We start from the raw sequence: 26,102 nt of genomic DNA, 5'->3' as shown, positions 1-26,102 counted from the left end.
TCTGAAAGCCCGAAGCCACCATTCATTCAAGAACATATCTGTTGAGTAGTCACTACCGGGGAACACGCTAATAAAATGAGCTCAGTGTCCACCCTCATGGAGCTTCTTATAGTCTAGTGAGAGAGAGAGAGATCTAAATTAAATAACTGCATAATGCGTAGTTACGTGTAGTTACAAACTGTTTAAGTGCTCTGGTGGAGAAGGTCAAGGTGTCCTGGGAGCTTAGCATAGGGGAATGTGTCCCTATGTAAGTGAGGATGTACAGGTTCCTGGGTAGGCATGTATATCGGGGGAGGGAGGGCAGAATATGTGCATTAATTTTCAAGGAGAGAAAATAAGATGTACAAAATCTCTGAGGTGTTGAGGGATCTTGTTTATTCATAGGAGTGAAAGGAGACCAGCGTGGCTGAAGTGAGAGGATGACAAGGGAGAGTGGTGCATGGAGGGGGCAGGGCCCCAGCAGGGCCAAGAGTCATCCCCTGTGTTTATCATAGACCAATGCAGAGCACTAAAGGGGGGGTATAGGTAGGGCTGAGCCACAGTCTCTTTTCTATTTTAAAGGGTTTCTTCTGTGCCAGGCATGGTGGCTCATACCTGTAGCCTAGCATCTCGGGAGGCTGAGGCAGGAGGATCACTTGAGGCCAGGAGTTCCAGGCCAGCCTGGGCAACATAGCAAGACCTTGTCTCTACAAAAAATAAAAAATGAGTGGGCATGGTAGTCCACACCTGTACATTATCTCAGCAACTTGGGAGGCTGAGGTGGGAAGATCGCTTGAGCCCTGGAGTTTGAGGCTATAGTGAGCTATGATTGTAGTACTGTACTCCAGCCTGACTGACAGAGTGAGACCCTGTCTCCAAAACAAACAAACAAACAAAGGGTTTACTCTGGACACATTGTGCATAATGAATTGGAAGGGAGAAAGTGTGGAGGCTGGGAAAACAGCAAGAAGTGTTTTGTATTTGTCCAGGAGAAAGAACAATGGCATCTTGGACTAGGATGGTGGTGGAGAAGGTAGGATAATGCTTGGCTAGAGAGATCGTTTTGGAGGCCATTGGCATCTAGGTGGTGACTGCTCCGATATGCTCACTGAGCAATCTGCCATGAATTTGGCCTAATCTTTGCCTGCCTGTGAGGTGCCTATGCCTTGGATTTACTGGCTTCCAAACTGGATGGAGCAAGTGTCCAGGATATCTGACAATTACATTTTTCACTATAAGTCAATACTTTGCCATTTTGGCTTTATCAGTCTCTTGTGAGCTTTGTTAGCATGAATCAGTATTAATCAACATGATCATCTCTGGCACCTTAGTGAGAGAGACTTTTGGAGCCAGAGATTTCAGGGACAGAACCTAGACACTCATGAGTTCCCAAAGGTAAATGTCACCTGCCAGAGATGATGAACAATTAACTTTTCTGGGAAATAACCTCTTTTTTTTAACAAATACTTTCCATTATCATTTTTTAAAATTTTTCAGTAAATCTTTAAAATCAAATCCACCAATTGTTTCTATCTTTAGAAGAGCAATTATTTCCCCTAGTGAGGAAACATACTGCCCACCTGAAAAAGAACTGTAGAGGGAGTGTGGTTTGAAAAGTCGTATCAAATGTAGAAGGATTCAAAGTCCAGGAGAATCTTACTCTGTTTCCCTGTGCATCTAACTTTTTATTGTGTCACCTTAATTTCTTTTGAAGCCACAAGTTGTTTTTCAAATCTCTTATTATCTGTGTATGTAGTAATTATGTCTTCTTAAGATTCTATTTAGGAACTCAGTAAAATTAGGCAGGTGAAATAATTGGCTAACGTTCAATGAAGCCCTTTTGGCACTCTGAGTTTGGAAAATAGCAAATAATAATGTAAAACATTTTGTGTGCATTTGTACCTACTCACTAACGATATTCTCCTCCTATTTTGCAGGAGGAAAATGGAAGAAACGGAGATACTTTTAGTGAAACAGAATAAACCACTGAACAGGTAACTGAGATTAGTAGTTCTATATACATTTATTAAATAAGTTAATATTTGTAAAGGCCTAGAATAGTACATAGCACATAGTAAATAGTATGTAGGTGTTTGCTGTTATTAAGTTCTTTTAAATATACGTAAGCCCCAAATAAACCAATTATACAAACCAAAAATACCCAACAAAAGCAAACTCTCCTCCTAAAGCAAGTGTGAACATCATTGGTAAGTTCTGACATGGCCTCTGTATAGTCTGTTGTCCTGGCTCTGAGAAACGTAACTTAAAACCTCTTTGAAACATCTTAATCTTTGAGCACCCTAAGTCCTTGAGCACCCATTCATTTTTGTCTTTGACCTTCTAAGTGTCAGATTGGTTTCCAGTTTGAAACCAAACAAACTTCTTTGAAATTCTTGAAGACGTAGTTCCAGGGGAGCATAGCGTAGCTTCCAGGTGGCTACTGAAATGGCTGACAGTTACTAAAGATGGTGAGGATAGAGTTAAAAGCAGCAGCACTCCCATTTTCTGATGATGGCAGGTGATAACCTTGGAATAAGAAGCTCCAAACTATCATGCCTGCTTAGGCACTAACTTCCTGTAATTGTAATAAAATTGTTGGCATTGCTGAGACCTACTGACACCTTCAGCAAACGTTAGTAAGGGGCATATTACGTGTCCAGTCCTCTGCTTGGTGATGGGATTTGACATTGAATGGGTTATCTTTCTCCTCACTCCACTCCCATCTCTCTGGATCTTCACCAATTCCTGCCCAGATAGATGCTGTATGTCCTGCTATCCGCCTCGTCCCCAGCCTTGCTGTCTCTCCTGCCAGCTCCCCTTCAGCCCCTCAGCATCCCTTTATTCAGGGTGGGAAAAGATGCCAGAGATGGGGCTGAGAGTTGCATCTGGTAGTTAGACTTTTCTCTCATGGAGTTTATGTTGCATTTTCCTCGGCCCTGACTTCTGCTTCATAATTTACATAGTTTATTTTAAATATGATGTTGTATGTTTTACCATGTCTTCCTTCGGGGATTTTGGGATATTACCTTTGACAGTTATGTTTCTGTTTTGGAGGTCTTGCAGCTGGCATTATTAGCTTGAGGGAGAGGTGGGGCACTGGGGGTGCACTGAATATCTCCATGGCTTTCAGACCTTTTTATTAGAACCCCCAGGAGGAAATACCTGTTACCTTAGGGCCCAGCACACATATTTGTACATGTGGGTATGTGGTTTCCTGAAGCTTACTTTATGCAAGCTGGGATAGAGTTTTTTAATTCTATCACTTTTTCTTTTCCCTTTTTCTCTCTTTTTATTGTTCATCATAACCAGCAAAGTGGATTTCTTAACCTGCTAGTCAGTCGGTTGTCCTTTGACAAGCTTGCAGTATTTCAGTGCTATGGTAGGGACGCATGGTTTCTTGCCCTTCTCCCCGTATTCTTCAGTAACTTCTACAGCATTTTTTTACCCCTAAAGATGCCTCAAACCTGCCTTAACTTTATTCTTTATGGGCCGAGCTCTCTCCTTCCTTTTGTAATAAGCTTCTGTTTCTATTTTCTCACCTACTGTTCCCTTCTCAACTTTCTGTCTGAACTTGAACATTCTTCTCCTCCTGATCAATACCTAAGAATGCTTTTGTTTACCATTTCGAATAAGATCAATCCTTCTGTGCTGTTAGATACCTGGTTATCTCTTGGTTGGTGCCATGGGTTGTAGAGAGACATCTGCTGGCCCAAGTGTAGTGTTGCATTGTTTTTCTGTGCTGAATTACCTTGTCATTTTTTAGTACCTTAAACTTTCATAGTGTGCAAGTGAGCTTGTATATTGGAATGTGTTGAAGTCATCTACCTAATCTCTTCAAGCATTTTTAGCATTTAGCTCAACATCTAATTAATTGAAATGTAGTCATACATTATAACCCAGTTTAAGGAGCTGCAATCTAGTAGGGGAAAAGGATTTCATGGTAAAACCTGAGTCCTCACCTTCATGTATTTTTTAATGAGACTGAAAAATGACAGTTAAATAAAGGTTTGGATCCATTTAAAACTTTTGGAAATGATAATTCACTCTTCCAAGATAAATGAGAACTGAATTTTTTTATTTGTATAAATTTGAAAGGTACAAGTGCAATTTTGTTACATGGATATATTGTGTAGTAGTGAAGCCTGAGCTTTTAGTGTAACCATCACCTGAATAGTGTACATTGTACCCATTAAATAATTTCTCATGCCTTACCCGCCTCCCACTGTCTCACCCTTCCAAGTCTCCAGTGATTGTTATTCCACACTGTATGTCCATGTGCACACATATTTAGCTCCACTTATCATTGAGAACATGTAGTATTTGACTACTCACTTCTGAATTTTTTCGCTTAAAATAATGACCTCTAGTTCCATCTATGTTGCAGTAGAAGACATTATTTCATTTTTTATGGCTGAGTAGTAGTCCATTGTATATATCACCACATTTTCTTCATCCAGTCATCAGTCGATGGACACTTAGGTGGATTCCATAACTTTGCTCTAGTGAATAGTGCTGTGATAAACATACGAGTGCAGGTATCTTTTTATATAATGATTTGATTTTGGGGTGATATATACCCAGTAGTGGGATGGCTGTATCAAATGGTAGCAGAACTTAATTTTTAACTGGTGTAGGTTTGCAGCTTGGTTTCTTATGTGAGAGGTATGGTTGGTGCCAGCTATAAAGCTAGTGCTGGAAAAAGACAAAATCTGAAATCTATTGCTTCTTTACTTTGAAACTCTAGTTAGATTATCACAGTGATTCTGTATCATCCTTGTCTTAGCAAAATTCTCACTGATTTCAGATGCAAGTTTATAAAGCAATTGCAATTATGTACATACATCTAAGATTTCTCCATAAATATGACAAATTTTAAAGATTATAATTGCAAAATTGTTCTTTTAAACAAAACTAAACCAATATTGACCTATCTTTGAGGGCTGTTTCTAGAGCTAACAGGCAATAAACAAGATATTGTATCCCAATTTCCTGCTTTGAAAAGATCTCATTGGAGTAGTTGGTAGTTGTAGAAGTTTCTAAATGTTTTGTTATTGAAGCCAAGCTGAAGTTGCTCATTTGATTCTTTGACTATGTCCTGATTTCAATTATGATTAACGAAGCCTTTCTGTATCCTTAAATATAGCAGATTCACCAAAAATTTAGCCGAATATTAGTATTATAGATTAACATTTTCCTATATTTTACAATTACTTTTAATTATTTACAGTTATTTTTAAAGCACATAGCACAATTTGGATTACTTTGTTTTGTGGTATCCAGAGTTTGAAAGGATTGTGAGAAGATAATAAAGCAGACTTGAAGGCTGGTGGATGCCGCAGTGTATCTGTCAAAATTATTTGAAAAAGTCACTCTCTAGGATTTCATTTTGATTTCTTTTTTAATTTTCTAAGATTATTTTTAATGATCCATAATGTGTTTTTTTTCATTAGATAAATAGAACCCACACAATAATAAAAATTTTCTGATGTTTTCTTCTTAGCCTTACATTAGAGGACATGAATCCTGCTTTGGACATCTGTTCCTCAAATACATTCATTCTTCTTTGACTCACCATTTACTTTGAAGGATAATTAAACCAGTCCAGTATTTTTTTTTTTTTTTTTTGAAATGGAGTCTCGCACTGTCACCTGGGCTGGAGTGCAATGGTGCAATCTTGGCTCACTGCAATCTTCACTTCCCGGGTTCAAGCAATTCTCCTGCCTCAGCCTCCCGAGTAGCTGGCATTACAGGTGCCCGCCACCACACCCAGTTAATTTTTTGTATTTTTAGTAGAGACGGGGTTTCACCATCTTGGCCAGGCTGGTCTCGAACTCCTGACCTCGTGATCCGCCCACCTCAGCTTCCAAAGTGCTGAGATTACAGGCGTGAACCACCACACCTGGCCAACCAGTCCAGTATTCTATAGTCTTGTGCATTTATAGCATTTGGGATAGGAAACAATTAGTGCATCATCTCTTCCTAGAAAAGGGTCTAGAAAGGCCCGAGGCGATGCAGTAGTACTTTCCTGGCAGTCACATCATTTCGAAGCAGCTGAAAGCCAGTCCTAGGAAAATGACCGAGGGGTTAGACTAGTAGGTGATCTAGAGCCCTCTATAAATTGAGGAAAAACAAAAAAGAGAATAACCATAGACAGCTAATTAAAAATCCTGTCTCGGAAAAACTAAATAAGCAGCTGCCGTATAAGAGCCACAAAGATGTACTCTTTCTGCCTTTCCCAAGGTAGCAATGTGCTATGTAGCTCAACATCACCAGTGTCCTGAAACTGCTCCAACGTTGATCGTGCATTTGCCATTGAACTGAGTTCATTCTCTTTCCTTTTGCCTTTTGAAACACTCTACTACTTGTTCTCTTGCCTCTCTGATTATTTCTTCCAAGTAATTTTATAAGCTACACTAAAACTTGGGTTAGCAATGGGTATTTTTCCCCCCATTTCGTTCTTGGTTGATCAAGTCAAAGTATTATCTCAGCATAGGCAGAGTCCGGTGCTTGGGAAGTGGTATTAAAGAGATTTCAGATAAATACTTCAAAGCCACTTCATTGGAATCCCCAATTTAAAAAAAGAAGAAATCATAAAACGAGTCTTTAACTAGATTTTGGTGGTTGTCATTTGGAAGAAATTCTAAGAGTGAATTCCAGCCTGTTTCCTGATTTCCTGTTGTCCTTATTTACTCCTAGTACGTGGTACATGACTGGAATCCAGTAGAAAAGCCCCAGAATGTGTATTTTAGTCCCTACAGCCAACAGCTTTGAGAATGTACAGAAAAGGAGGCTAAATCCTTGCCCCTGCTGTGGCTTCAGTTCATAAGCTTTTGTCTCTTCTCTGTTCCATTTCAAAAGCTAAAGCTAAGTGTCACAGGACAAGATTGTAGTGGCTTCAGAGAATGGTAGGCTTGAGAAAAAGACTATTGATGATTCAAGGGGATAAATTATGGTAGAAATTTAAACAGTATTTGGGGACATAAAATACTGTTTTTGAGTTGAGTAACCCCAAACAAGAAGAAAAACATGTATTTAAAAAAATATTTTATGTTTTTCCCATTTTTTTCTGGCCATTTTTCTTTATTCATTTTCTGAGAGGGAAATGGAAGCGAAAATAGAAACTATTATTTCTTTTTTCAAGACAACCAGGTTGATCATGAAAAGTGTAAGAGGTCACCATCAGGTAGCTAAGCACTTCTTTTAAACCTATGAATAAAGGAAAAAACACAAGATGTTAAATAGTAAGTGTGTATGGTTGCTAGTTTTCAACTTCAGTGCTTAACAATGTCAAAGTCAAAGTGTTCCTGTGTTGCTGTGAAATAAGTACCAATAGATGCAGAGTAGCTACTATTGTTGCCACATGCAAAGAAAAGACAGCACACTCAGTAAATTCTTTTAGTTGTGTTTCTTATAGTTAAGGAATGTTGATCTATTTTATGTTTTTGTGGTGTAACTTAACGTGGCAAAGAAAACAATCATGTTAATAACATTTTGCGATTATTTTCCATATGCCAAGCGTTGGCTGAAAAACATAAGGGTAAGTACTACAGGTACTATCATTCCAGTTTTATAGAATGTGCATGCTGTAAGAAAGACAAAATTATATTAGTGTATGAATGAACACCATTACCTACCCCTGTTGGGAATCAATGATGATAATCTCATTAGAATATTGTGCTAATTGGCTGCAAATAATATGTCAGCAATATTTACAGCTTTAAAAAGCTTTTGGTTTTACGTGGTTGATTAGCAGGGATGGCATTACCCGGAAAATACAACTAGGTTATAGTAGTATTAAAAATAACTCAGGTTTTTCTAAGTTTGAAACATTAATATTTTTGATGCTAAAAGGTTTTAAGAAAACACTTGCAATTTACAGCGCATTGTTTAGTCCTCAGCGATAGAATAGTGTAATTTTAAAAAAACCAAAGTAGGGCCATTTGTGGTGGCTCCAACTGTAATCCCACCACTTTGGGAGGCTGAGGCGGGTGGATCACCTGAGGTCAGGAGTTCAAGATCAGCCTGGCCAACATGGTGACACCCTGTCTTTACTAAAAATACAAAAATTAGCCAGGTATAGTGGCCTGCGCCTGTAATCCCAGCTCAGGAGACTGAGGCAGGAGAATCGCATGAACCTGGGAGGCAGAGGTTGCAGTGAGCTGAGACTGCACCACTGCACTCCAGCCTGGGCGGCAGAGTGTCTCAAAAAAAAAAAAAAAAAGTAGTATTCCCATTTGAAATGTGTATAATCAACATAATACGCCCACATCAGTATTTCAGGTATGCCAACACCAATGATTGGGAAAAAATATATATTGAAGTGGAATTGCTGGATCATATGGTAGCAATTTTTTATTTCTGGAAGAACCTCCATGCTGTTTTCTGTAACAGCTGCATTTTACATTCTCACCAATAGTGTAAAAGGGTTCCAATTTCTCCATATCCCACCACTATTTATCTTTTGTTTTTGTTTTTCTAATAGGTATCCTAAAAGGTGTGGGGTGACATGTTAAGATTTTGATTTGCATTTCTCTTAAGATTAGTGATGTCGAGCACCTTTTCATATACCCGATGGCCATTTGTATGCTTTTTAAAAAATGTCTATTCTGCCGGGCGTGGTGGCTCACGCCTATAATCCCGGCACTTTGGGAGGCCAAGGCGGGTGGATCACTTGAGGTCAGGAGTTCAAGACCAGCCTGGCCAACGTGGTGAAACAACATCTCTACTAAAATACAAAAATTAGCCAGGTGTGGTGGGGCACGCTTGTAATCCCAGCTACTTGGGAGGCTGAGGCAGGAGAATCACTTGAACCCAGGAGGTGGAGGTTGCAGTGAGCAGATGCACCATTGCACTCCTGCCTGGGTGACAAGAGCGAAACTTCGTCTCAAAAAACAACAACAACAACAAAGTCTATTCAAGCCTGGGTGCGGTGGCTCATGCCTGTAATCCCAACACTTTGGGAGGCCGAGGTGGGTGTATCACTTGAGGCCAGGAGTTCAAGACTAGCCTGGGCAACATAGCAAAACCCCATCTCTACTAAAAATACAAAAATTAGCTGGGCATGGTGGTGCAAACCTGTGATCCCGGCTACTCGGGAGGCTGGGGCACGAGAATGCTTGAACCTGGGAGGCGGAGGTTGCAATAAGCTGAGATTGCACCACTACACTCCAGCCTGGGTGAGACCTTGTCTCAAAAAAAAAAAAAAAAAGTCTATTCATTTAAAAATGTCTTTGCCCATTTTTAAATCAAGTTCTGTTGTTGTTGTTGTTGTTGTTTGGCTTGTTTGTTTGCTGTTGAGTTGTAGGAGTTCATTATATATTTTAGATATTAACTCTTTACCAGATATGTGGTTTGCTAATATTTTCTCCCATTCCGTAGGTTGCCTTTCACTTTGTTGATTTTTTTTCCTTTGCTGTACAGAGCTTTTCAGCTTGATGTCATCCCCCTTGTGTATTTTTGCTTTCATTGCCTGTGCTTCGGTGTCATATTCATGAAATCATTGCCTAGACCAGTGTCAGGAAGCTTTCCCCTATGTTTTCTCCTAGGAGTTTTATAGATTCAGGTCTTACGTTTAAATCATTAATCCAGCCAGGCACAGTGGCCCCTGCCTGTAATCCCAGCACTTTGGCAGGCCAAGGTGGGTGGATCACTTGAGTTTAGGAGTTCGAGACCAGCCTAGCCAATATGGTGAAACTCTATCTCTACTAAAAATACAATAAAATAAAATAAAATAAAATAGCCGGACACAGTGGCGGCTGCCTGTGATCCTAGCTACTCAGGAGGCTGAGGCACGAGAATTGCTTGAATCTGGGAGGTGGAGCTTGCAGTGAGCCGAGATCACGCCACTGCACTCTAGACTGGGTGACAGGGAGACTATATCTCCCAAAAAAAAAAAAATCATTAATCCATTTTGAGTTGGTTTTCTGTATGGTGTAAGATAAGGTCTTACAAGAAGACCTGTATTATAACAAGAAGCAGCTTGTTATAAATTACCCCGTCTCAGGTATTTCTTCACAGCAGTGCAAGAACAGACTAATACAACCTCATCTAACATAGTTGTGGCTCACAGTTCTGGAGGCTGTACAGGAAGCATAGTGGCTTCTGCTTCTGGGGAGGCCGCAGGAAACTTACAATTGTGGCAGAAGTCAAAGGGAAAGCAGGCATGTCTTACATGGTCGGAGCAGAAGAAAGAGCAGTGGGGACAGAGGAGTGCCACAGGCTGTTAAATGACCAGACCTCACAAGAACTCAGTCACTATTACGAGAATGGCACCAAGGGGGAAATCCACCCCCATGATCCAATCACCTCCCACTAGATCCAGCCTCCAACATTGTGGATTACATTTCAACATGAGATTTGGATGGAGACACAGATCCAAACTGTATCATTCCACCCCGGGCCCCTCCCAAATCTCATGTCCTTCTCACTTTGCAAAACCCAATCATGCCTTCCCAACAGTTCCTCAAAGTCTTGACTTTTTTCCAGCATGACCTCAAAAATCCAAAGGCTCATCTGAGACAAGGCAAGTCCCTTCTGCTCATGAGCCTGGAAAATAACAAACAAGTTAGTTATTTTCAAGATACAATGGAGGTACAGGCATTGAGTAAATACTTCCATTCCAAAAGGGAGAAATTGGCCAAAAGAAAGGGGCTACAGGCCCCATGCAAGTCTGAAACCCAGCAGGGCAGTCATTAAATCTTAAAGCTCCAGAATAATCTCCTTTGACTCTAAGTCTCACATTCAGGACACAGTGATGCAAGGGGTAGGCTCACAAGGCCTTGGGCAGCTCTGCTCCTGTGGCTTTGCAGGATTCAGCCCCTGTGGCTGCTCTCAAGGGCTGGTGTTGAATGTGTATGGCTTTTCCAGGTGCGGGGTGCAAGCTGCCAGTGGATCTACCATTCTGGGGTCTGGAGGACAGTGGCCCTCTTCTCACTGCTCCACTAGGCAGTGCTCCATTGGGGACACTGTGTAGGGGCTCCAATCTTACATTTCCCCTCTACACTGCCCTAATGGAGGCTCTCCATAAGGGCTCTATCCCTGCAGCAGACTTCTGCCTGGACATCCGGGCTTTTCTATATATCCTCTGAAATCTAGGCAGAGGCTCCTGAGCCTCATTCACTCTTACACTCTGTGTACCCACAGGCTTAACACTACATGGAAGCTACCAAGGCTTATGGCTTACATCCTCCGGAGCAGTGGCCTGAGCTATACCTGGGCCCCTTTGAGCCATGGCTAGAGCTGGAGCTGCTGGGATGCAGGGAGCAGTTCTCATGGCTGTGCAGGGCAGCTGGGCCTGATCCACGAAACCTTTCAGTCTTACTAGGCCTTTGGGCCTGTGATGAGAAGGGCTGCCATGAAGTTCTCTGAAATACTATCGAGGCCTTTTCCCCATTGTCTTGGCTATCAGCACTTGTCTTTCTTTTAGCTTGAATTGCTCTCCTGAAAATGGGCTTTTCTCTTCTGCCACATGGCCAGGATGCAAATTTTCTAAACTTTGGAAACTCTGCTTTTCTTTTATAAAAAAGTTCAAATTACAGGTCATTTCTTTGCTTACACACGTGAGCAGCCAGGCCATGTCTTGAATACTTCACTGCTTAGAAATTTCTTCCATCAGATACCCTAAATCATCACTTTGAAGTTCAAAGTTCCACAGATCCATAGAGCAAGGACACATTGCAGCCAGGCTGTTTGCTAAAGCATAGCTTTACTCCAATTCTCGGTAACTTTCCCGTATTCACCTGAGACCTCCTCAGCTTGGACTTCATTGTCCATATCACTATCAGCATTTTGGTCACAACAATTCAAGTCTCTAGGAAGTTCCAAACTTTTCCCTCATCTTCCTGTTTTCTTCTGAGCCCTCCAAACTGTTCCAACCTCTGCCTGTTATCCAGTTTCAAAGCTGCTTCCACATTTTCAGGTATCATAGCAATGCCCCTTTTCTTGGTACTAATTTTCTGTGTTAGTCCATTCTTGAATTTCTATAAAGAAATACCTGAGACTCGGTAATTTATAAAGAAAAGAGGTTTAATTGGCTCACAGTTCTGCAGGCTGTACAGGAAGCATAGTGGCTTCTGCTTCTGGGAAGGCCTTAGGAAACTTACAATCATGGCAGAAGTCAGAATGAAAACAGGCACATCTTACATGGCCAAGATATGGAGCGAGAGTTGGGGAGGGAGGTACCACACACTTTTAAATGAGCAGATTTCACCAGAACTCACTCATTAACTATCATGAAAACAGCACCAAGAGGGAAATGTGCCCCCATGATTGAGTCACCTCCCACCAGGCACCACCTCTAACATTTAGGATACAGTTTGACATGAGATTTGGGGATACAGATCCAAACCATAACAAAATCCAATTTGATTATGTTGCATGTGGATATTCAGTTTTCTGAGCATCATTTGTGGAAGAGATTATCCTTCCCTGATGTATGTGTATTCTTGGTACCCTTGCCAAAGATCAGTTAACTGTTTATCTGTGGGTTTATTTCTGGGCTCTATATTCTGTTCCACTGGTCTATAAATCTGTTTTAATGCCATTGCTGTACTGTTAAAGTTACTGTAAATTCGTAATAAATTTAGAAATCAGGATGTATGATGCCTCCAAATTTGTTCTTTCTAAAGTTTGTGTTTGACTATTTGGAGTCCTTTGTTGTTCCATATGAATGTTAGGATTTTTAAAAAAAATTTTGTAGAAAATACCATTAGGATTTTAGTAGGGATTGCATTGTGTCTGCAGATTGCTTTGGATAGTATGGATATTTTACCAGTAGTAGGTCTTTCAATCCATGAACATGGGCGTTCTTCCCCTTTATTTGTGTTTTCTTCAATTTCTTTTATTAATCTTACATAGTTCTCAGTGTAGAAATATTTTATCTCTTTGGTTAAGTTTATTCCTAAGCATTTTATTCTTTTTGATGCTATTGCACATGGGACCCAGCAATCTCACTTCCGAGTATATATCCAAACACATGCACACGTATGTTTATTGTGGCACTACTCACAATAGCAAAGACTTGGAACCAACCCATATGTCCAACAATGATAGACTGGATTAAGAAAATGTGGCACATATACAGCATGGAATACTAGCAGCCATAAAAAATGATGAGTTCATGTCCTTTGTAGGGACATGGATGAAGCTGGAAACCATCATTTTCAGCAAACTATCGCAAGGACAGAAAAACCAAACACCGCATGTTCTCACTCATAGGTGGGAACTGAACAATGAGAACACTTGGACACAGGAAGGGGAACATTGCACACCGGGGCCTGTTGTGGGGTGGGGGGAGGGATAGCATTAAGAGATATACCTAATGTAAATGACGAGTTAATGGGTGCAGCACACCAACATGGCACATGTATACATATGTAACAAACCTGCATGTTGTGCGCATGTACCCTAGAACTTAAAGTATAATAAAAAAATAAAATAATTGAAATCAGGATCTCGAAGAGATGTTAACATTCTCACATTCATTGAGCATTATTCACAATAACCAAGATACGGAAACAACCTAAACATTCATTGATGGATGAATGGATAAAGAAAATGTGGTATACACATACAGTGGACCACTATTCAGCATTAAAAAAAGGACATCTACTGCATGCGACAATGTGAATGAGCCTGGAGGCTTTCTGCTAAGTGAAATAAGCCAGTCTCAGAAGGACAAATACTGCATGATTCCACTTCTGTGAGGCATCAAAAATAATCAAACTCATAGAAACAGAATAGAATGATGGTTGCCAGGGGCTTGGAAGAGAGGGAAATGAGGAGTTGCTGTTCAATGGGTGTATATTTTCAGTTATACAAGATGAATAAGTTCTAGAAGTTTGCTGTACAACACTGTGCCTGTAGTTAACAATACTGTATTGTGTACTTAAAATTTTGTTGAGAGGGCAGATCTCATATTAAGTGTTCTTACCACAATAAAATAAAATGCGCTCTGTAAAAATAATAATAATTGGAAAAAATAAATCCAGCATCTCTGGTGGAGGGAGCAAATAAATACATACCTATAATCAATTTTCAGTTTACTACCTTAATGAATGGGAACATTAGCATGGGTAATCAAAAGCTTTCTTTTCACTGTTAAGTTATTTTCTTGTTTAGTTTTTTTGCTTTAGATTCTTTGTTTTTGAGAGTGAATAGCTGCTGGCATTGGATTTGGAATAGCTTACTATGCATTTGTGAAAGAGAGGAATCTCCTTATAATTTAAGATATGTTCTAAATACTGCCCCCAAATTAAAATTAATACATAGTTAATTTTATTTCCATTGTAAATTGAAATTCATAAGCCTATTCTTAAAACTATAAACTCCAGGACAGAGCAAGCAGTTAACACTTGAATCTGTCTTGGCAAATTCTCCTGTCTTCCAGCACCACCCCCCACCTTTTTTTTTTTTTTTTTGGAGACAGAGTCTCACTCTGTCACCCAGGCTGGAGGGCAGTGGCACCATCATGACTCAGCTCACTGCAGCCTCAACCACCTAGGCTCGGATGATCCTCCCAGCTCAGCCTCCGAAGTAGCTGGGGTTACAGATATGCATCACCATGCCCGACTAATTTCTTTGTATTTTTTGTAGAGACAGGGTTTTGCCATGTTGTGCAGACTGGTCTCAAACTCCTGGACTCAAACCATCCGCCTGCCTTGGCCTCTCTTAAGTGCTGGGCTTACAGGTGTGAGCTAGCACGCGCCCTTCACCCTCCTTTTAAAGTGAAATTTGTGTAAGACTTAGATAAAGGATATTTGGAGGAGAAGATAAAGTCACAAAATAATTAACCATTTAAATTTGGAGAAAGGAGGAAGGTTAGAGGACATCTACCTTAAGATTTTCAATTTACAGACGAGGCAGCTGAGTCTCCAAGCTGATGAGAATTGCACAAGGCCACAGAGCTATTAAAGAGCAAACCTTTTACTGACAAATGAGTAGTACTTATTCAACACGTTTCATAATTTTGAAAAATGAATGTTAAACCTCAATCTTTTTTGTTTTTAAATACCCAACTTGGAAAGTATTTGTCTTAGGAAAATGTAGTGGAAAGCAAAACCTACTCATACCCAGTTCACACTATTTTTCCACTCTGCTAGATTGAGGGCAGCCTGCCATGTGTACAGATAGGAAAGGAAGAGAGAGGCCCACTCTTTGCTTCAATGACAATGAAAGTTTTATGGGATAATTTTTAAAACTGCAACTGCTTCCTTCTCTAACAGTAGTTGCTCCCTGAGAAGTTCCCTGTCCTTCTCAGCTGAGTGTACCTTTCTTCAACTCAGAGAACAACTGCCCTAATTCCTATATTCTAGGGAGGCCTCTGCCAGATTGCTTTAACAAACAAAATGCTGTTCTCCACATTATTTTCTCCTGAGTTGATACAGTTTTCATATTAACCATGAGCAATTGACATTAGTGCATGACACTAGCTCAGGCTGCAATTCTACCTTTGATTCCCATCCCCTGCCCTATAAGCCATTCAGCTTCCCAATTAAAAAAAAAATTCTCATTCCCACAACCAGACACTACTCTCTTCTGATGATCTTAAAAATGAATCCTCTTGGTCCCAGGTGCAGCTAATGAAACAGGGTAAATGGGGCAGGGAAAATGCACATCATCACCCAAAAAAGTCCCAGCATGTTAATACCACTCGCAAAATGTGTCATATTAATTAAGTGCAGACATTACTACTCTTTTATCCAAAAGCTGTATATTTCTTAGAAGCTGACAGACTAGATAGGTACACACTTGAATCATCCTTTTATTTTTTTTTAAACTACAGAGAATCTGTCCAAGCCCATGTCAAAAGTATTGGTTTTAAACACAAAGAATACTTGGTAGAAATAAACGGTTTAATCTATTTATTGAAAGAAATTACCTAAATATACCTAAAAATAACTTACAGTTTTACAGTGATGAATAGTAAAATCATATTTCCTGCTTCTTGAATGACATTGACACTGGCGTGTAGACAGTATTATTCAATGAGAAATTTTATTTTCATAGCACTCTACTTTAACTCTATTTTCCAAAGGAATATTAAACTTTCATTGTCTTCATTTTAGTAAGTTATTTGGAGAATGTATATACAAGCAAATTATGGTAAAGCCTTGTCACAGTCTACTTACTCCTCAGATTTTGTCTTTTTTTTTTTTTGACATGGAGTCTTGCTGTCACCTGGGTTGGAGTGCAGTGGCACGATCTCCGCTCACTGCAACCTCCGCCTCCCAGGTTCAAGTGATTCTCCTGCCTCAGCCTCCCGAGTAGCTGGGATTACAGGCATGCGCCACCACGCCCGGCTAATTTTTGCATTTTTAGTAGAGACAGGGTTTTATCATGTTGGCCAGACTGGTCTCAAACTCCTAATCTCACGTGATCCACCCACCCCGGCCTCCCAGAGTGCTGGGATTACAGGCGTGAGCCACTGCATCTGGGCAGATTTTGTCCTGATTTTCTGCATATTTCATTGTGTTTTTAAATAATACCAAATTATTCTAATAATTTAATTCTCCACATCACAATGTGTTGTCCATCATGATACATTAATTTTTAAAGATTCTTAAAAAATGTTTGAAAGATGCTATGTTTGTTTGGCCACAGGGCATTTTCATTAGCAAAATATCAAATTATGTGGCCAAGATATGTTGGTAGATGAAGACCTAAATATTATTTGTCCTTCAGTTGCAGGATTTATTTGCACTGGCCATTTTAACTCACATATGAGAGACACAGTGCTTATTGTGTTTACCCAGCACTTAAACGACATTTAAAAAGTAAGGTTCTTCCTCGTGGACCCAATTCCTAGGAAAGGTAACCATGCTACCAAAAATAGTGTTGATTTTTACTGATTTTACTATCTGTCTAGGCGCTATCTGTAGGACTTATTATATAACCTGAAGACAAGGATGGATAGATTAGAGGAATAAGAAATTTTTGGCACATATCTTTTCATATTTTTTCTGAAATGCATTGGTACACTTGCCACAGTGTACATTATACCTGAGATTTATTTGGGTTCTATTCAAAACCAATGAGGAGAATAGCACAAGTGGGTGCTAAGAAAGAGGCACCCCTAGGAGCTCTGTCTAGCCAGACTAGCAGCAATCGCCCCTGTGACGGGATTCACTGGTTTGGGGGAGATAAGACCTGGAAGATGTATTAGAAATGACTGGCTCATACGAAAGGTTTAAGAACCAACACCTGAGAATGAATTCCTTTTAACTTTGAAATAAATAAGAGTTAGATTCAGTACAGAAAAGTAGAAACCCACTCAATTGCATTCTTACATGTTTTCTAGAGAAGGAAGAAAGAGATGGAGTTTGAATGAATTTGCTAAGAACTGTGTTCAGAATGCATTAGGGTATCAAAGTGGAAAAGAGGCTATCTGTAGCATAGACTATGGACTATACTTGAGCAGCAGGAGAAATGAGGACAGACAGCAAAGCACAAGCAGTAATGTTTCCTTCATGTGTTTTTTCCCTTCTTTTCTCTCCAGTGTGAGTCTTAATCTCCATTATGGATGATTGTGGCATTAACTATTAAGGGTACGATACAGTTGGGATTAGGATTCTGGACCCAGACTTCCTAGGTTCAGATACTGGCTCTGCCTCTTAGGCAACTGACTTAATTTCTTAGATTCTTTATCTGGAAAACAGGGATAATATTAGTATCTACCTCCATGGGATTATTAAGGGGATAAAATGCGTTAATGATGTAAAAAATACTTAAAATACTACCAGCACATAATAAGCACTCAATATGTGTTAACTATTATTATATGACTGTATTTCATGGATTTTTTTTATTTTCTCAAATTTTATCCTCTCCCCATAACCCCTTGTGGGGAGAGTAGGGACCACACTGGGTGAATGAGTGAATAATGACTTGCATGATATCTTTAGAATTGTTGATTATTAATGTAAATGCATCTTGATATGTGGGTTGGTTTCCAAGTTAAGGACATAGAAGCATAGCACTGATTAAAATTAAATTCACACAAGATCCACTCACCTAATTTCAAACATGATTTTTAATATTCTTTTCTTTTTTTTTTTTTTGAGACGGAGTCTTGCTCTGTCACCCAGGCTGGAGTGCAGTGGTGCGATCTCGGCTTACTGCAAGCTCCGCCTCCCGGGTTCACGCCATTCTCCTGCCTCAGCCTCCCGAGTAGCTGGGACTACAGGCGCCCGCCACCAAGCCCGGCTATTTTTTTGTATTTTTAGTAGAGACGGGGTTTCACTGTGTTAGCCAGGATGGTCTCAATCTCCTGACCTCATGATCCGCCCACCTCAGCCTCCCAAAGTGCTGGGATTACGGGCATGAGCCACTGCGCCCGGCTTTTAATCTTCTTTTCTTGTAGTCCATTTTTCCTGGAACTCAGAGAAAGGATTATGTTTTACATCATGGAAAAGTATATGCAACACATACACATACATGAAACTATTTTATGAAAAAATAGCTGCCCCACTAAATGTGAACTCTTATTTTCTGTTTTATTCTAGTCTGTTTCATCTTCATAAAAACGCTGCTTTCCGTGCACTGGATTTATTTTACAACCCACTAATGGATTACCCTACAGTTTGAAAAACATTGCGTTAGACCAGTTAGACTGTTGTCAAGAACCAAAAAAGGTACCCTTGATTATAACCAAAAATCCCTTCCTGTTCATTCCCTTCCCTAACTTCCCCTGCTACTGGAACTGGAATTTACCAATCTTACAGACACACACACACACACACACACACACACACACACACTCACACTTTAACATGTCACCAGCCTATTTAGTAAGGTCATAGTTTGTGTTGTCATTTAAAAGACCATATTTATAATATTAAATGCATAAAACTCATTACTATAAGATAGGGTCCAATGATCATTTTCAGTAAACAGTTTAAAGTTAGCTATGTTAATAGTAAAGGATTTTTCAGATTCTGATATCTTAACATCTACACCCCTCTTCTCCTCCACAGTTAAGTAAGGAATTAAGAGTGTCGTGCAGGAAAATGATTTTATTCTAAGAACAGAGCCCTAGAGGCCGTGTTGCTTTATACTGAGCTGTCCATGGGCTCTGGCTTGGTCCTTCTTGGCCAGCACCATGTTTGGGAGCTAACTCCTCCTGCTCATGCTCTACGACCATGAAGCCGAACACACACCACCACTGAACTCTTGACTTCGGGCTCTCATCAGTTGAGTCACCAGCCAGACCAAATGACTATCTCTTTGAAAGACTGACCACTAAATTCTTACCACATTTGCCACAAAAGGCCTTCCCAGTGCATACACGCTGGCTTTGCACACATCCCATTCATGCACATGGCTGGTCACACACATCGCCTGCCTTTGGTCAGCCTCTTGTCCTCTGCTTCACAGAGCAGCCAGGTTGTCCTGGCTCAGGTCATATATCCAATCCAGCACCTTTTCCATCTAAGTTGGGAAAACTTTCAATATTATGTTCTTTTCTCTTCCTGCCTTTTTTTTGAGGTTGTCTTGTTAATTCCATACATACTTTTTATCACATTTCTTCCATATTTCAAGTAAATCTGTTTCTCTTTCTAAGCTTTTTTTCTTTCTTCCCACTTTGAGAGCCCCCAGTGGTATTAGTAATTTTGGAGAGCCCCCAGTAGTATTAGTCATAGCGGATGAGCTTAAGAGTAGTGATATAGCCTGGTGCTGTAGTACATGCCTGTAGACCCAGCTACTTGGGAGCCTGAGGCTGGAGGACCACCTGAGCCCAAGAGTTCAAGTCCAGCCCAGGTAACATAGCAAGAACCTATCTCTTTTTTTTTTTAGATGGAGTTTCACTCTTCCTGCCCAGCCTGGAATGCAATGGTGCAATCTTGGCTCACTGCAACCTCTGCCTCCCAGGTTCAAGCGATTCTCCTGCCTCAGCCTCCCATGTAGCTGGGATTACAGGCATGCACCACCATGCCCGGCTAATTTTGTATTTTTAGTAGAGACGGGGTTTCTCCTTGTTGGTCAGGTTGCTCTCAAACTCCTGACCTCAGATGATCCGCCCGCCTCGGCCTCCCAAAGTGCTGGGATTACAGGTGTGAGCCACTGTGCCCAGCGACCCCATCTCTTTAAAAAAAAAAAAAAAAAAAAAGAGAGAGAGAGAGAGAGAGAATAGTGATATAATTGTATCAAGGGAAAAGCACATGATATATTTGGAGGTAAAGTAAGGCATAATAACCAGTGTCATCAACTTCCAAAGCTCTTGAGAGTCTCAGTTGGCTTCCTCCTGACTAAACCTTCTCATATTTGCATACAGATAAAATCATTCTTAGTTATTATTTTATGCTTTATATAATTATTAGTATTGCAACACAATTAAAATACATATTTCATTTGGATATATAATATTACATATAGGATACATGATATGAAGTAAGTTTTGTGAAATGACCTGGGTACTATCATTAGCAGCAATATTCCTAAGGGAAAAGTAGCCTCAGTCCTAAACCACAAATATATGGATACATTTTGGGAACATAAGCAAGTATTTGAGGACTACTTTAATGTCATTATTTCTCTCGCCCTCTTTTTTTTTTTTTTTTTTTTGAGACGAAGTCTCACTCTGTTGCCCAGGCTTGAGTGCAGTGGTATGATCTCCACTCACTGCAACGTCTGCCTCCTGGGTTCGAGCAATTCTTCTGCCTCAGCCTCCCAAGTAGCTGGGATTACAGGCACCCACCACCACACCCAGCTAATTTTTGTATTTTTAGTAGAGACGAGGTTTCACCATGTTGGCCAGACTGGTCTCGAACTCCCGACCTCAGGTGGTCTGCCCGCCTCAGCCTCCCAAAGTGCTAGGATGTTATTAATTCTCTTAACCATGCTTCTGTTTTTGGAAAGAGGTTGACTATTTTTAGATAACTGTAAGTCCTACTACAGTGCTTCCATAATTATTTTATTGTCAATAATAAATTAAAATGGAAATCATAGGAAATTGAGAGTATTCTGAAAGCAAGGATATGGTTAAACATGGATTTTGAAAAGACAGTTCACTTTTATTCCTTCTGTGTACATGCTTCTGACACTTGCTTGGATATAAAGTTCCCTTCTTTTAAACACTGTTTATTCTATGGGACAGTTGATTACAGAACATTGGGACCTTCCCTGATTCAGGTTAGTGGTCCCAGGTGACCCAGGATAGCTGCTTCACTCTGGACATTTTCTCTTACATACATTTGAAATGTGATGGCTTTGCCAAATGAGACACATTATCTTTTTTAAAACTGAGAAACAGCTCGACATGGTGGCTCACGCCTGTAATCCCAGAGCATTTTGGGAGGTCGAGGTGGGCAGATCACCTAAGGTCAGGAGTTCGAGACCAGCCTGGCCAACATGCTGAAACCCCCTTTCTACTCAAAATTCAAAAATTAACTGGGCATGGTGACGGGCACCTGTAATCCCAGCTACTCGGGAGGCTGAGCAGGAGAATTGCTTGTACCCGGGAGGCAGAGGTTGCGGTGAGCTGAGATTGTGCTATAACACTCTAGCCTGAGCAACAGAGCACGACTCTGTCTGAAAAAAAGAAACAAACAAAAAAAACCCAACTGAGAAATAACACTCAGAAAAGATTATTAAACTTTTGTTAGCAGAAGTACATATTGCCTCTTCATGAAGGAATTTCAGTCTTTGTTCTCTGTGCTGACCTGATATTATTAATAAAATTTTTTGATAATAATTACCTAGCAGCACTTTAAATTCATTTCCCATTTTAGAGCTGAGGTATACACGCACACACACAGGCACACATACACAGTGTACAAATACATATATATATATTTGCTTGAGTGTTAATATCTAGTCCAAAGCTTACTGTCCCCTATGTAGCAAACTAATGCTCACTAGTGGAAGTGAAATTTGGCAAGGGATCTTAATCATCAAGATGATATTCTCATTCATTTAAACTTTATATCTCTGCAAAATTTTGTGTTTCTAAAATGACCTTGAACTTGCAAATATATTAAAGGTGTTGTTTCCAAAGGGATACAGATGGAAATTATAATTTTCATGTCAGGGTCCACACTGGCCAAATATGTCCCAGAATTCCTAAGCTCAGTGTTGCACGTAGCATGACTGGACATGACTTTGAAAATGTTTCAAAATGTATGCCCCACTTTGAGACGCAAAGGCATACATAAAATAAAATGATAAAGTATTAATTTAAAAAATCATCAACGTCTGAGAAAATAGAAAACAGAGCCTTTGGGGTTTGGCAGCATTGCCTCTGTAGCCACCCTGGGGATGAGTTGAGAAAGTGGGCCCAAATAAGGAAGGCCTGTGGGCCCTGCAGCCCACCCGCCACAGCAGCGAGCATGTGAGGATATTGGGCCTTCACCCAAGATTTCATTTAGGGGAATACAAGGGGTTTTGGTGCTAACACAATTTGAGAAACACTGCCCCAACAGATCTGCATTTACCTATTAGGCAAAACACTTGGAATACCAAATGTACCAGATCCGCTCATAGTAGTAAGTCAGAAGTCAGCTTCCTTCCCCTTTGTGTTAGGATGCCACCATGCGTAATCATCCTGAAACAAAGGTGCGGGGGAGGATTTGGAAAACTTGTTCCTAAATAAGCTGTTTTCTAAGTTGAGCTCCCCTTCTCTAGAAAGTTTCCTTAGGAACATTATGCATATTGGAGACAAAGATAAAACCCTTTTTATTAAAGTAAAAAACAAAGTTGATAGTTGTTGGTGATGTCCAAATAATATTTTCAAGTCATATTATAATGATGGGGTTTCCCCCAGTACTTTGGATTGAAATAAACGGGTTAGAATGGAGAACAGATGACAGGAGTCTTCTCTGAAATTTCTGAGAGGCCACATAATCTTAGGTTGAATAAAGAAGGAATAAGAATAGGAAATACGGGGCCGGGTGTGGTGGCTCATGCCTGTAATCCAAACACTTTGGGAGGTCGAGGCAGGTGGAACACCTGAAGTCAGGAGTTGAAGACCAGCCCGGCCAACATGGTGAAACCCCATCTCTACTAAAAATACAAAATTAGCCAGGTGTGGTGATGGGCTCCTGTAATCCCAGCTATTTGGGAGGCTGAGGCAGGAGAATTGCTTGAACCTGGGAGGTGGAGGTTGCAGTGAGCCGAGATCGCGCCCCTGCACTCCAGCCTGGGCAACAGAGTGAGACTCCGTCTCCAAAAAAAAAAAAAGAAAAAAAAAGGAAATACGGAAAGATGATGATTTCTTTTAAATACATTTCCAACAGTATTTCTCTGTTTCCTTTTTTAGAAATCCTTTCTGTTCATAGGGCAGTTGGGGTAGAGATGGACACAGCCAGCACGGCTTCTTCCGTGGAGGATGCACCGTGTGTCCCTGCTGTGAGATGTAGACACCTGAGTTTGTGTGTTCAGATACTTTCGAAGAAGTTTTTTTGGTGAGACTTCTTTGGCAAAGAAAGCTGCATATAAAGTTGTTGATGCAGTGTCTGGAACATAGTAATGATCAATGCAGGAGGAAGATAAGGGGGAAGGTCCCTGGAGAGTCTCCCACCAGCCTGTGCACTGGGAGGAGGGGATGGAGCCTCAGGAAGTTCTCACCCTTTCCAGCTAGGAGCCTGGCCTCTCCTGTTCCTGGGTGGTGACTTGGGATTCAATCTGTGAGATGGGGGCCTGTTCATAAAAACCCTTCTTGCTTTGCTGAGAGTCTTTTTCCTTTTTGCCCAATAGATTCCATAACCCCTCACCCTTCAAAGGGTCTGTGTGCGTAACTTTTCCTGGTCATGTGACAAGAACCCAGTTTTTTTCTGCAATAGTAAGGAATCAGTGAGCATTAGTATTCTTTCTCTTTTTCTTCCTCTTCTCTTTGGCAGTATATTTTTCGCTTTCCAGCTGTAGCATCTGTTAGTGTAATATTCATATTTGCCCTCAAGTACTGCATTTTCCAGGTTTCTGCAGCTTGGACTTTTCTGTCTTGGTGGAGTGAAGCAGAGGTAGGTGGGGAGGAGAGATCAAGTGAACCCAGCCTGGCTCTCCTTTTATTTCCCTGGAGTTAGAAGCCACAAGTTGTCCTGAGGAGGCTTTGCTGTTCTTGTCACTCCTGACTTCAGCAGGAATCAAGGACAAAATAATTGAATGATAAAGGAAGATGGAAGCAGCTATAATCAGCTGTTCAGTTCCAGTAACAGGAAAAGTAGTCCTCAAACTTTAGAGGACATAAGAATGACCTAGGATGCCAGTTAAAATTCATTTTCCTGGGCTCCTCCCCAGAGATTCTGAGTCCAAACTTAGGTAATTCTTAGTTTTTAATGTTTTGGTTGATCACTAGTATTGCACAAAGATTAATATATTTTTAAGAGTTTTTACCACTCTTTGGTAAAGTTTGCTACCCTCAGGGAGCCCCAAAATTACGGCTTAGAATTCTTGGCTTAAAAAATGAGCCAAACCATCCCCATACCTATGTATGACTCTCGGGCAGTCATGTAACATGAACAAGCTTTGGCAGTGGTGTGAGACTTATTTGTAAATTGCCAGTGTCAACATAATTCTTTTCTCATTGGCATTGCCTAGTTAAGGAGTCAAGTCTCACTGTGGTTTGTTCTCTCTGTGGTTTCCGTAGGGTTGGGGAGAAGGCTACAGAAAAACGAACCCTTTCTAGTTTTGACTGTCTAGGGAGTAAAAAAAAAAAGCCTGTCATCTTTCTGAATTAGGATATAAGACGCCTGCCCTGAAGGTGGCAAATCAGACTTCCACACGCATTGCCTTCATTTAGCCAATAGCCCGCTCTGAATGTGTATATTACGATGTGCAGTTTCATTCATCAAGGGGATTTCGGGCTCCAGCAGCACGCAGCCTCCAGTCTTGAGTGACTCCTGGGCTTTGGCTCAGCAGTTAACTCCTCCATAAAAACAAGTGTGTGCATCTGGCTGTTAGAAGAATTCATGCTCATCTGGGTAAGGATAAACTGGAGAAATTATTCCTTTTTTTCCTTTTGGGTGGTTTTGAGGTTTTAGAAAAATTGATCCTCTCTTTGAGAAGAGTTCAGAACTATTTGTCTGAAGTTTTTCCATCCAAACTGCTTTATCGTATTATCCACTGTCTTACCCTTTTCCTGTGAAATCTACCCTCTTCAAAACATAGTTTCATTTTCAAATTTTAAAAGATAAGATTCCATTTTTCTTTCCGTGCATGAAACTTTAAAAATTAAATCACCACAGTTGCTACTGGCTTAGAAGTGGGGTCTTATATTTTTAGGAAGTATACTTTAAAAGTTAGGCAGAGGGGAAATCTATGTTTGCATTTGATTTATGAAACAGTGACTGTTACATTAAAGGGCGGATTTTCAGACATACTACTTGATCTGCTCTGACAAGCTATGAGCTCTCTCTCTGCCACTTTTCTCCCGAACTGTGTTCTAATGGTGGAATCAGCTCATCTTTTTTCCTTAGGCATGTGGTTTAGTCTGTGTACATTCAGCGCGGTGGCATTTTTCTTGAAGAAGTGACTAAGGCTTCTTGGATGAATTCTGTCTTTGAAAGAGGTAGTAGAATTGCATCAGAAAGGCATTTACAGTAAATGGCTACCCCCCCTTCCTGTAATGACCGCATGTGAAAGAATGCATTAATTCTTGTTTTGAGGAAATGAGAGTTGTAGAGTTCTATGAAAAACTCCCTTTTTTATCATTAGTTAGCCAGGTTTGAATGTTCACATTTTAAAAATCAGGCTCATTTTGTGCTATCTAAATAAAAGTCACAAAGATACAGCTTTCCACTCCATGTTCTATGTGGAGTAACCAATCATCCTGAACTCAAAAAGAGGAAATTATGTTGAATATGGCTACAGTTAATGGCATAAGCCTAAACTAAATTAATTTCTTCATAGTCTTTTTTTATATTAAGTTACTGTGCTTCCTAGCTATGTTGCTGATTTGTCCATCAGGATTTGATTCTCAGTGCGACGGACGATGAAGACTAAAAGGAAACTCCCATAGATGATCTGGTCAGGAGTTCTCATGAAAGCAGTACCGCCCCCTAGGTGACAGAGTGGAAATTTATGAGGGTGTTCTGGTGGTACAATGAAGGATTTTTCTGGTTTTTTTTTTTTTTTTTGAGATGGAGTCTCACTCTGTTGCCCAGACTGGAATGCAGTGGTGTGATCTCAACTGA

The 26,102-nt window shown here is 40.4% G+C and overlaps 1 long non-coding RNA gene across 25 annotated transcripts in view; it reads left to right on the top strand.

The window, feature by feature from the left end:
• Positions 1–26,102, top strand: part of LOC735584 (uncharacterized) — a 236,762-nt gene that overhangs the window by 123,640 nt on the left and 87,020 nt on the right. For 22 of the 25 annotated variants that reach the window (XR_010158664.1, XR_010158675.1, XR_010158663.1 and 19 more), the window contains one exon: positions 1,917–1,973. This is a non-coding gene — a long non-coding RNA (uncharacterized LOC735584). Of the gene's footprint in view, positions 1–1,916; positions 1,974–7,495; positions 7,517–18,479; positions 24,891–26,102 lie in introns of all 25 variants that reach the window. The other 3 variants (XR_010158679.1, XR_010158669.1, XR_010158668.1) reach the window with 2 other exon arrangements.

Source organism: Pan troglodytes, chromosome 6 (genome assembly GCF_028858775.2).
Source record: "Pan troglodytes isolate AG18354 chromosome 6, NHGRI_mPanTro3-v2.0_pri, whole genome shotgun sequence".
NCBI lineage: Eukaryota > Metazoa > Chordata > Mammalia > Primates > Hominidae > Pan > Pan troglodytes.
This window is presented reverse-complemented; position numbering and strand designations above follow the sequence as displayed.